This window comes from Idiotropiscis lumnitzeri, unplaced genomic scaffold, assembly GCF_059441095.1.
Source record: "Idiotropiscis lumnitzeri isolate Australia: NSW breed Sydney's pygmy pipehorse unplaced genomic scaffold, RoL_Ilum_1.0 HiC_scaffold_163, whole genome shotgun sequence".
NCBI classification, from domain to species: Eukaryota; Metazoa; Chordata; class Actinopteri; order Syngnathiformes; family Syngnathidae; genus Idiotropiscis; species Idiotropiscis lumnitzeri.
In genome coordinates this window covers 165011-176208 of record NW_028283701.1, presented here as the reverse complement: position 1 = coordinate 176208, position 11198 = coordinate 165011, and the positions used below count along the sequence as shown (strand labels likewise).

The window sequence follows — 11198 nt, the reverse complement described above, 5'->3', positions numbered from 1 at the left end:
ATTCATAACTCACTTCCTGTTCATATTAGACGTTAAAATATCAAATTTTTCGCCATGCCCGATGAGACTGCCAAGTTTGGTGAGTTTTTGTGCATGTTTCGGGGGTCAAAAATGCGATCGAACAATCGGAAAAATAATAATAATAATAATTTCTACAAAAACAATAGGGACTTCGCAGCGGTCGCTGCTCAGGCCCTAATAATAATAATAATAATATTATTAATAATAAAAGTAATAATATTTTCTACAAAAACAATAGGGACCTCGCAGCCGTCGCAGCTCGGGCCCTAATAACAATTTCTAGAAAAACAATAGGGACCTCGCAGCGGTCACTGCTCGGGCCCTAATAATAATAATAAAAATAATAATAATTTCCACAAAAACAATGGGGACCTCGTAGCGGTCGCTGCTCGGGCCCTAATAATAATTTCTACAAAAACAATAGGGACCTCGCCGCCGTCGCTGCTCGGGCCCCAATAATAATTTCTACACAAAGTCCATTGTGGTGACCCGCCCCCTTTTAAGGAAATTAAAAATGGCCGACTTCCTGTAAAACCTAGCTCATTGCTCCAAGAGACTTTTTTGTAGGTCTTGGTCTTATACATACAGTGAACCCTCGCTACTTCGCGGTTCACCTTTCGCGGGTTCAGTGCTTCGCGGGTCTAAAAAATATTCGGGGGCATTGTAGTTTCGCCGAGCGGCACGACGGGGCGCTGGAGCGGTTAGACGGCCGGCGTGCGCCGAAGAAGAGCGTGGGCGAAGAGGAGAGTGGACGAAGAAGAGCACGTTCCCCCGGACACGATCGGTGGCGACGTTTCGCGCGGTTTGGACCGTACCAGAGCTCCGGCCGGCGTGCGTGGCAGTTAAGCCGTAGAGGAACACCTTCCCCGGGCACGGGCGGTGCCAAGCGGCCCCTAAGTTTAACCGAATGGAAGCTCCGGAGGAGGAGGGCATGCTCGCGTCACAGTAAGCCGAAGAGGAGCACCTTCCACGGGCACGGGCGGTTCCAAGCGGCCCCTAAGTTTAACCGAATGGAAGCTCCGGAGGAGGAGGGGATGCTCGCGTCACAGTAAGCCGAAGAGGAGCACCTTCCCCGGGCACGGGCGGTTTCAAGCGGCCCCTAAGTTTAACTGAATGGAAGCTCCGGAGGAGGAGGGCATGCTCGCGTCACAGTAAGCCGAAGAGGAGCACCTTCCCCGGGCACGGGCGGTGCCAAGCGGCCCCTAAGTTTAACCGAATGGAAGTTCCGGGGGAGGAGGGCGGGCGTGTGTCACAGTTAAGCCGAATTGGAGCACCTCTTCCGCCCGGGCACGAGCGGAGCGCGAGGCTGTCAGTTATGAATGAATAAATGAATAAATAAATAAAGAATGCCACCTTTCATTTCACAGGGTACACCGGACGGCGTACCAGCAGGTAAAAGTCGGAGTAATTAAATAAATACAAAAAGAATGGCTGGGGAATTAAAAAATAATATGTTTTAATAATAATTTGTTTTTTTTGTTATAACATGAATTTCACTCTCTCTCTCCCCGTATATATATATATATATATATATATATATATATATATATATATATATATATATATATATATATATTATATATATTGTATTTTTTTTAAGCATTTTTGAAGGTGTGCCGCTACTTCGCGGATTTTCAGTTTTCGCGGGTGGTCTCGGTCCCCATTAACCGCGATAACCGAGGGTTCACTGTACTCCATAAAATTTACAAAAGGCGAGGTGAAACACTCAACCAGGGTTGCTTTTTTGAACATTTCTCGAGGGCCATGGCGAGCCATTTCAAAAAAGCTGCACAACTAACGTATAAAATATTGATAAATTTGCTCGGCCTGATGTGTGTGTAAAGTTTCACGAGTTGTCGTTCATATTTACAACCTCATAATCAGCGTTGTTTTATTGCCGAACAGTGCAATGCCACTCCCACAACCTTTCACGAAAAAGGACGAATTTCGTATTGTGACATCCTCATGGCCGAAACAGTAATCCGAGCATATATGAGGGCGACCTTGTTGAGTTGCACGGAGAAAAACATCCAAGAAAATAACTTGTATTAGCTTTTACCAGTTGGTGGCGCTACTACTACGATGAAAAATAAGTTGGTAGAAGTCTTCAGAGCTGAAGTATCCTCAAATGTGTACAACTTCGAGAAGATAGGATCATCTGAGTCATGTTGCCGGAGCTTTTGTTGTCACAAAGTACAATCGGACTTTTCAGCACCGTAATAGCCACGCCTTTTGCCAAAACGTCACAAAATTCGGCAGAGAGTAAGATCATTGTCTTGAGTCTTTTCTGACTAATTTTCAGTCGGATTCGTCAGAAGGGCACCGTGCAGTACGTGAAAATTTAAATAAAAACAAATTTTTGATTCCACTTGGCGGCGCTGTGTGTAAAACAAAATAATAACATTAAGATGTCTTCAGGTCGGGACGTTTTATTTACAGGTGAAGGTTTGGATTTTTAGGAGCATGTGCAGGGGAGTTATTAAGCATTCATTTATTTGTATTAGGTTCATTTTGTCTTCTTATTATTGATATTTGACTGATTCATTAAAAGCAGACATTTATGTTTTAGGTTAATTTTTTACCTGACATGTTTCAGCGAGTCTTTCGCCTTCTTCAGAGTGTCGCATGATGGTGTCTTGAGACCAGTCTTTATCAGCTGATGTTCCATGAGGGTGTGACTTACCTGTCAAAAAAATTAAAAAATCAGAGCAGTAAAAGAACAAGCACAACATGAACATTACAAATCAGCAATCACTGACCACTGCAAAAGGGAAAACCACATCATGGACCGGGAGAAGGGCAGGGTCATCCGCACAGAAGAGAACAAACTACAGCGCTGGATCAGAGAGGCCATTGAGATCTGCAAGCGAGGCATAAAAACCATGAACAGAGACAAGGGAGCCTTCATCCTCTCTACCACCTGGAGCAGCGTCTTGGCGGAGTGAATGGACAGCGGGGGGCGTGACTTGCCTTCATTCTTGTGACAGGTAAGGCACGCCTTCATGGAACATCAGCTGATAAAGACAGGTCACAAGACACCATCACAGGGTTCGAAGTTAACTTTAAAAACTGCTTGCCCATAGGGCAAGTGCCACTAAAATTTGCCTTGCCCGAGTGGCCAAATTACTTGCCCAACTTGGGCAAGTGACAATTTTTTTTCTCTTGCCCTGAGTGACTTTTTGTATGACAAAGTGTCTAATTACAAATTGCATGAATTTTTTGTTCGGACAGTTCCCGCCTAGAAAGAATTAAAAATACGTTACAATCATAAGGGTTGCTTATAGAAAAATGTATCATGTATTAACACATTAATTAGGTGTCTGCTGACCCAGGATTATGTTATTGTTATGTTATGTTATATATGAAAGAGAATGTGGAATGACACTGAACGATGGAAGGTGGAAGGATGTGGAAAGATTGTGAATGACATTGAATGATTTGGAATGACACTGAAAGATTTTGAATAATACTGAATGACACTGAATGAAGTAAAACTTTCTGGGAACGGGCCAATTCAAGATAGCTGCCGCACTGTGGGGGAGGCTTTGGTACCAAATTTGGAAAGAGACCCAAACGGTTGGGTCCATTTTATATCAGTGTGGGGGTGAAACGTTGGTCTCGGCGGAGCTGTCTGAATATTGGAGAAGTTAGAAGTCAAAGTAAAACAGAACAATTAAAATCACTCTTCAAATACATATTGTTTGGTGGGCAGAGCATGATTTACAGCTCACCATTTTATTGCATGCACCAAGCATGTTATACATTTTTCTGTCCATGGGATGGCGTAGTCAAGAAAAATGAAGCATCTCGAAGCCCATTCGTGTGTGAAGTATTTCCCTGCAGGGCTTGGCTGCTTTATGGGGCTTCATTTTGCCATCACTAGTTTTAGATAGTTTTAATTTTTGAAAGAGCATTTTTGTTTTAGTATTAAGGTAGGCCAGAAATGGAATGAAATGCAGAGATAGAAATGACACAGGAAAAATTTGGCTAGAAGGGCTATAATTTTCATTAAAGCAGAGAAGAAAATAGAAACTACAAAAAACATTGATGTGTACTTGTCCACTTTAAGGTAGAACTGGTTGAAGTGAAATGAGTCACAAGATTGGAAAAATAGGAAATAAAATAGAATTAACATGTTCATTTTTGTGATAAGAAATTTGTGATTAGGTGAAAAGGGGAAAAAAAAGAGAATTACAGGCTTTTCAAATAAAACAACCTAATTTAAATTGGCCAACTTGTAAAATGGAAAAGAAAATTCTAAATTATGCACAGAAAGCATGAACGTGTTGGGCAGAAGGAAGGAAAAAGAAAAGAAAGAAAGGAGGAAGCAGTAAGTCTTGTTACAAAACATTAACTTTTCAGGACGAGATGTGGTAGCAATGGAGGATCACGTGACGTAAAAAGTCAAACATAAAAGTGTGTGTAGAAGGAGTTCTACATCAACATGCGTTTTACTCATTAGGCCGTGATACACTGGCAAAATTGGACTTCAATAGAATTAATAAGCACGGGCGAATTCAAACAAACGTCAAAACTTTAAAGGGGCGCATTGTCAGTGATAAGAAAGAGAAAAGATATTGCCAGACCACTTTTCTGTAAAAACTTTCCTTGGGACGCCTCGGTGACCCCCATTAAATCCCTGACCCTTCATAGATAAAGTTGAGGCCCAGTGCCTCTCAGGGCTGTAATTTATGTGGCAGAGAAAGGTCCAACAAGCCTTGGTAATCTTTAAAACAGTATCGTCATGGCCATGGAATGGGTTGTGTATGTTGGAACTTGTGAAGATACACTACAAGATTGTATCGACAAAGCATCTTAACGCACTACCAAATTATTATAAGCCATTTGAGCAAAACAGTGACTGCAAAAAATGACTTCATTAGCCTGGGTTACTGCAGGAACCAGGGCAAAATGAATTCATTTGCATATTTAGTCACAACAATTTGGATTTCGTGGCAGAGAACCACTTAGAGTGTGATTAAGAGCTTTCACTGCTGCTTTAAGGAATCAAAAAATTACATTCTTTTCCCACCACATTCACATTGCACGCCGGCCTAATTGTCACAGGGACACATTATACTGATAAGTTGCGGTGCATTTCAGCCCAGCGTCATTTTTTCCCCGCATCATCTAGGAGGCGCCACACGACTGTGGAGCCGTCCAAATTATCACCAAACCGCGACTTGACCTTCCTCCCGACTGGAGGAACTCAGACTTGTAACACAGACCAGGTGCGCATTCCAGACTGATAAGAAGTAAAAGTGTTTGAGAACCAAGGTCGCAGCCTGAAATCAAACTGACTTTTATGCGATGGGAGTACTAACATTGTGATACCAACGGATAAGAGATTGTTAGGATAAGCAGGAAGAGCGTAGGCGGGTGTGAGCTAATTAAAATTTGGGGTTTCCCATCTTGTATGAGTTGTATGGTTACAATGTGGACTGACAGTCAAGATAAATGTTCATGCGTTCTGTCGACATTGGGCTTTAAAAACCACAACAGGAAAAGAAAAGTTGTGCATAAAGCACGTCTAAAATAGTTATTTGTGAACGCAAAATTCACTTAACAGAAAATGACACAATTACAATTGGAAACTGCCTCGCCTTTATATCGACACAGCGCAGCTAAAAGGGAAAATGAACACACCCCCACACGCACACACACGCAGAAAATCAACTTGACAATTTGATCCCACGCCAGGGAAAAAGGTACCAGTAATTGAACGCACACATTGGGAGAACAAAGGTGCAAACATTGCTGAGGACAGGATCAGCAAATTGGCAGATGGCAAATCCTGGCTGCCTAATTCATTGATTGGAAAAGTAATAAGAGTGACACAAGAGCATAACTATGTGTCAAGAGAGGGGTAGTATGATATGAAATTGTTCCCACATACAGACTTTTCAACAAAAAACTTTTTTTTAGACAGTGTTATTTGTTTGAGATGCAATATTGTTTGGTTGTAATTCATATGTTTTCAAAATGGATTAAGTTGTTTCCGACAACATATGTTGATGCTAAAACAGTTGGAAAAAGTGTTGTGTAATCAAATTGTCAGGTTCAATCACCTAAGCATTCACTGAACATAGGCTAAATGAATGGAAGGAAGACAAGAGTTGATCTTTTACTCGCGAGGAGAACGAACGGAGGTGTGCTCAGTTACATCTCCAAATTCGTTCTGGAGCACACTCCGCCGAGCCCTCTATTTTATTAGGGAAGTCCCTAACAATACAATGTATTTGCACTAAGGGATGAAGGGGGGAGCACCAGCAGGAACATGTAAACATCTCAGACACAAGAGGAAAGACAGACATCAATGGCAGTCATCCACTGATTGAAAAGGCAGATATGCCCTTTTAGTGCTCTGGTACTAAAGTCTCAGTCCTTTTGTTTCAGAGGTGTGTCTCAGCACACCTCCTTTGATGTTGCAGACGTTGATCCAGTCTTCAGGCATCCGCTTCTCTGTGAAGTCTTCTCATCCATATGGTCAAACATGGGTCACGCTGTGGAACAATTCTTTTGCAATACTAATAGAGTAAAATATGGGATAAAATACATCTTCAACCTAACACAAATTATCCTGACATTTGGAATTTCAAGAAGTGATTTGAAGTGAAAATTATGCATTTTGTGAATGATGTTGTAACAAGTGGGACAGTTGTTGCAAAATTGACTCAAAGCGTCATTGTGCATACAGTCTGCAGGACTTGTGGAACGCACTAATGGGACTGTTAAGGGCAGACTTATCAAGACAATGAGGGAAAAAAAGGAGACAATGACCAGACTGTGTTTCAATCACAACAATGAGGATAGTGCCAGCCGAAGTTAGGACACTATCCCCTATCGACTCTCAGGTTCATCAGAACCACCAGCGACTGGCACATCAGTCCCAGTCCACATGGGAAACATGTTTTGACCAAAAAGAAAAAAAAAAAAAAGACGCAATTACTGGTCAGTGTGTTCTGATCCACAGAGAAATCACGTCCGTGTGGGAGACCAACTCTTCTTCAAGGTGCTGAAACGACTTCGTTGGGACAAGTGAATGCTGAGATGGCCCTCGCCAGATGATTGCAGTGACCCCGACGGCAGCAAAGGTCGCGGGGCGTGGCAGCTGGATCCACCAGTTGCAGTACAAGCTTCTCCGGTTTCCAGCTAAAGGCCGAGCAACGCGAATCCCTCGAACAGGAGCCCACCTGAGTCACAATATCGGACCACACGCACATCGGAACCGCACAACCAGCCACAGATACGAATGTTGAAGCCACAGAACAAAAAGATTAGATATTGTTTGGAAATTAATGACGGACATAAAGAATTTTAGCCTTGATTGGAGAACATTACTGCATTTACATTTTTAATAAAATGAAACAATTATTGATGTTATGACCACTACGAAGAATTTGAAAGACAATATATCGGGATAATTATGGTTTTCATTTTTGTTATGTGTAGTCTGTTCATGTTGCATTATTCTTATGACAAAGATGATTATTAACTGCATGTTTGTTGCCCAAATGTACCATTACAACCTGATTGATGTTGAGAATGACGAATTCGAACTGGACAATGACAAACTCGAACTGGACACTGAAACCTAAATAACACATGGACCCTTTTGCCCCTGCCCCCACACATGCACACACATACACCACACACGAAGATCCGGGAGGTAAAGACGGCTGTCCCCTCCTACAACGAGGCAAGGGCCTCCATCAAGTCGCCGCAGAGACAAGCTCTGCGTGGAGACAAACTCTGCGTGGAGACAGTTTTGTTATTTTTCACTAGGTATATTGAAGTTTTTTTATGTTTTATTCCCAAGTGACCAACATACCATGAGAATCTCGTTCCACGCCGGAAGGGAGGAGGGGAATTTTGTCCCTACTGAGGGTTTTCGCCCCTCCACGGATGACCACACTGTTGTATGATTTCATTATGATGATCTGTCTTAAAGCCGTAAGGACATGATTTAAACCCACAAACGGGTGAATGTGAGATGGGATGAGGATATGTAAATAGTTTGTGTATTTCTAATCATGTTTTTATACACTATTTGTATCAGTTATAATTGCGCACACACACAGACACTCACATTATTGCTTTAGCACACACGCGCACAACTGGAACACACGCACACACTTTAGTTTCGAATTCCTGACTGACTACTGTGGTTGATTGCTTCCTGCCTGCCTGCTAGAATTTCAGACAGACCTCCATTGTCTGCTTAGGTTGCTGATAAAAGACCGAACGGGTGGTAGAGAGTGAGAGAGAGTGCGCGAGATTGAACTGGCAAGACGCCTGCTTCACCTCCTGACTTCCTCTCCCATTCGCGAATGGTCAAAAACAAAACTCTAACTGGTTTGGTCTGGATTTATGCCACCTTCAGTCTAAAAATGGCGTCAGGACGTTTTAAACCTGACAGTTGCCTTGAGATCTCCGAGCTCGAACTGCCCTATTCCCACCTTGATCACAAGCTCCCATGAACCACTTGGACAGGGTTGCCTGTGTCCTTCTCGTTGATGTCCTTTGTGGCTCCATTCCTTTTCAGTGCTCCTAAAACAAAAAAGACAAGAAGCCAACTTAGTAAAGCTATTTAATGATTGTGAAACCTTATGGGACATGCTGAAATGTCTTCACACCACAATCCCTTAAAAAAAAAATATATTACCGTATAGAACATCAGAAAAAGGCAGGTCTCGGCGCTTGTTCTTGCTACGATGTCCAAAGAGATTGTACTTCAGAGACAGAGGATTTGTCATGATGAACGCCATCATTGTTCTGACACTATCGTCCAATCCACCAATACCTGCAACCATTATAACATGGGTGTCACTCGATCCAGATAATCATCACACACTTAAAAATATTTTGGCAGTTAAACTGGTTATGATAAACGTCACAGGAAAGGAATTGTCGATTAAGTGAACAGCTTCGGTAACGCCATATACACTCAAAGGGCAAGAGCCCAACATTCTACCAAAATGATTATGATTAGGGAGGTAACGATTCACTCAAGCCCCGATTCGATTTTTGATTTTCAGTTCCCGATTTCGATTCGATATTTTAATTGTTTTAAGTTGCTGCCACGTTTGTCTCTGTGCGCTCGTGTGATGCTGCAGCGATCCACAAACAAAATATGTCTATACGTCTTGTGCATTTTGAATGGAACCAAAAAACAATACACGATGCCAAATTGTACTATTATTATGAAACTGCCTATGAGTAGTAAAAGAAATACTTGTAAAAATATTTCACATTTTTAGAGCCCCAATACATTCTTTTAAATATAGAAGGGACTGAAATCATGTGAAAATTGAGTCTTTTTCTCAGTTTCCGACTTGGGGTGAACACATTCGGCTTATCATAGTTGCAGTTGACCATCTTGAACTCTGAAGTCTTTCAACTCGGCCTTCCGAATCAGGGTTTTAGAGGTGGGGCTATTTAGTGATACAGTAGGATGGTTTGATCTCTGTAGCTCCAGAATCAGGAATGTACTGGGACTGGGGTTCCTACTTGGGTTTAGGGTACCTAATTTTATATTTCAAGAAATTAAATAATTATTTATAATTTTGAAGATAATACATTAAAATTTCATCATTTTCATACCTGCATTAGATCCTGCAGTAGACTCACAGACTCAACATGTTGGACGTACTCAAGGACCTTCTGCAGCGCCTCTCTTGGTTAGGAAGCTTTTTCTCTGTGACAATCCATGGGGAGGTGTAGATGGTACTTCGTCATCACAGGCTTCAGACTCGTCACTTGAGAAAACATCCCTGCAATGGATGCATAGACACTTGGGCATGAATGTCATTTAACAACAAAAGCTAGAACAAAGAGCTTTGCATTTAAAAGAATACATCTGTGATGGGGAAGCCAGGTTAAAGTGTTAATTTTATAATTATGTAATTAGCTGCAGGTTAGTCTAGTGAAGGTGTAATCACTTCTATTTTGGAGCATAGCTTTTGCTCTGTCCAATCATTGCCTCACCTGCTGAAACCCACATTCGGGTATTTTACAAACCAAAAACTTAAATACCTGTACAGCTCTCATTTTTAACTTATTTTCTCTAACCTTTACCCACAAAATTTGAATATTCAAAATAAAAGTACACAAAGAAGTCACAATTTTTCCACATTAGTTACTTACGTAGTTCCTCTCAAATGCAGCTCAACACTGCATTGAATTAGAGCTTGATAAGCCTACACACAAAACATACAAAGCACATTGTGGCATGATTCTGAATGAGCCAATCTAGCATTTCAACATCTGTTCAACTGTTGGAATTTTAACTATTATCTGACTCTATTAACCAACATTCATCCAACAATTATGCGCGCTCGTTTTGGACACTGCATTGAATTAGAGCTTGATAAACCCACACACAAAACATACAAAGCACATTGTGGCATGATTCTGAATGAGCCAATCTAGCATTTCAATATCTGTTCAACTTTCATCTTGAATTTCTATTATTTAAATAACAGGCAACATTCAACAGTTAATATGTTTTGCTTTACTTACCCAAATCAAACACATCACAAAAAAGCCTTAAATGAGCTAGTGGAGTAGATTGTATTAATTTGAGTGAAAGCTTAAGTCTTTTGGAGAATTTTGGAGAGAGATCGAGGGACACTGTGTTTAGCGTCGTAGGCCCAATGCTAACAATATGTAGCTCGTTGTAAAGGTCCTCATAAAAATAAATAAAACACACAACGCTTATCAGTATTATTAAAAGGGTGATTATAATGTACTTAAGTTTTCCCCAAAATAATTCGAGTACGTATGTTGTTGATATACCCTCTGTGTTCTCGTCACTTATCATTTTAGCATACTGTGTTTTAGCTAACGCACCAAGCAGTTTTCCAACACAGGCAACCTTGAAAAATTACAAAACACATTGTAAAGTAAGTCTAAAAAATGAGAGCCAGACATTTACCCAAGATTAATTAATTAATTCAATTATCGTTCGGGACTCACCGTGCTTTCAGCTCTTCTGCCGCACCTCAAAGACCGCGTAGCTTGCATTCGCTCCTTTTCTCACAGTTTGAATATGCTGCCTTCAAAAGAATCTGTAATTTTGACAACTCCAACTTGAATCTACAAAAATCAAGCAATAAGGTAGAAATAACTTCAAATATACTTTGAATAAAGATCTTTCACAGCATACAGAATTAATA

The 11198-nt window shown here is 41.2% G+C and overlaps 1 long non-coding RNA gene across 1 annotated transcript; it reads right to left on the bottom strand.

The window, feature by feature from the left end:
• Positions 1-2778: 2778 nt before the first annotated feature.
• On the bottom strand, positions 2779-10191 carry LOC148314971 (uncharacterized). The gene is made up of 5 exons (XR_015841368.1): positions 10168-10191; positions 9625-9794; positions 8687-8824; positions 8481-8571; positions 2779-2881 (listed from the first exon to the last, which is right to left on the bottom strand). It is a non-coding gene; the product is annotated as an uncharacterized LOC148314971 (long non-coding RNA).
• Positions 10192-11198: the final 1007 nt, after the last annotated feature.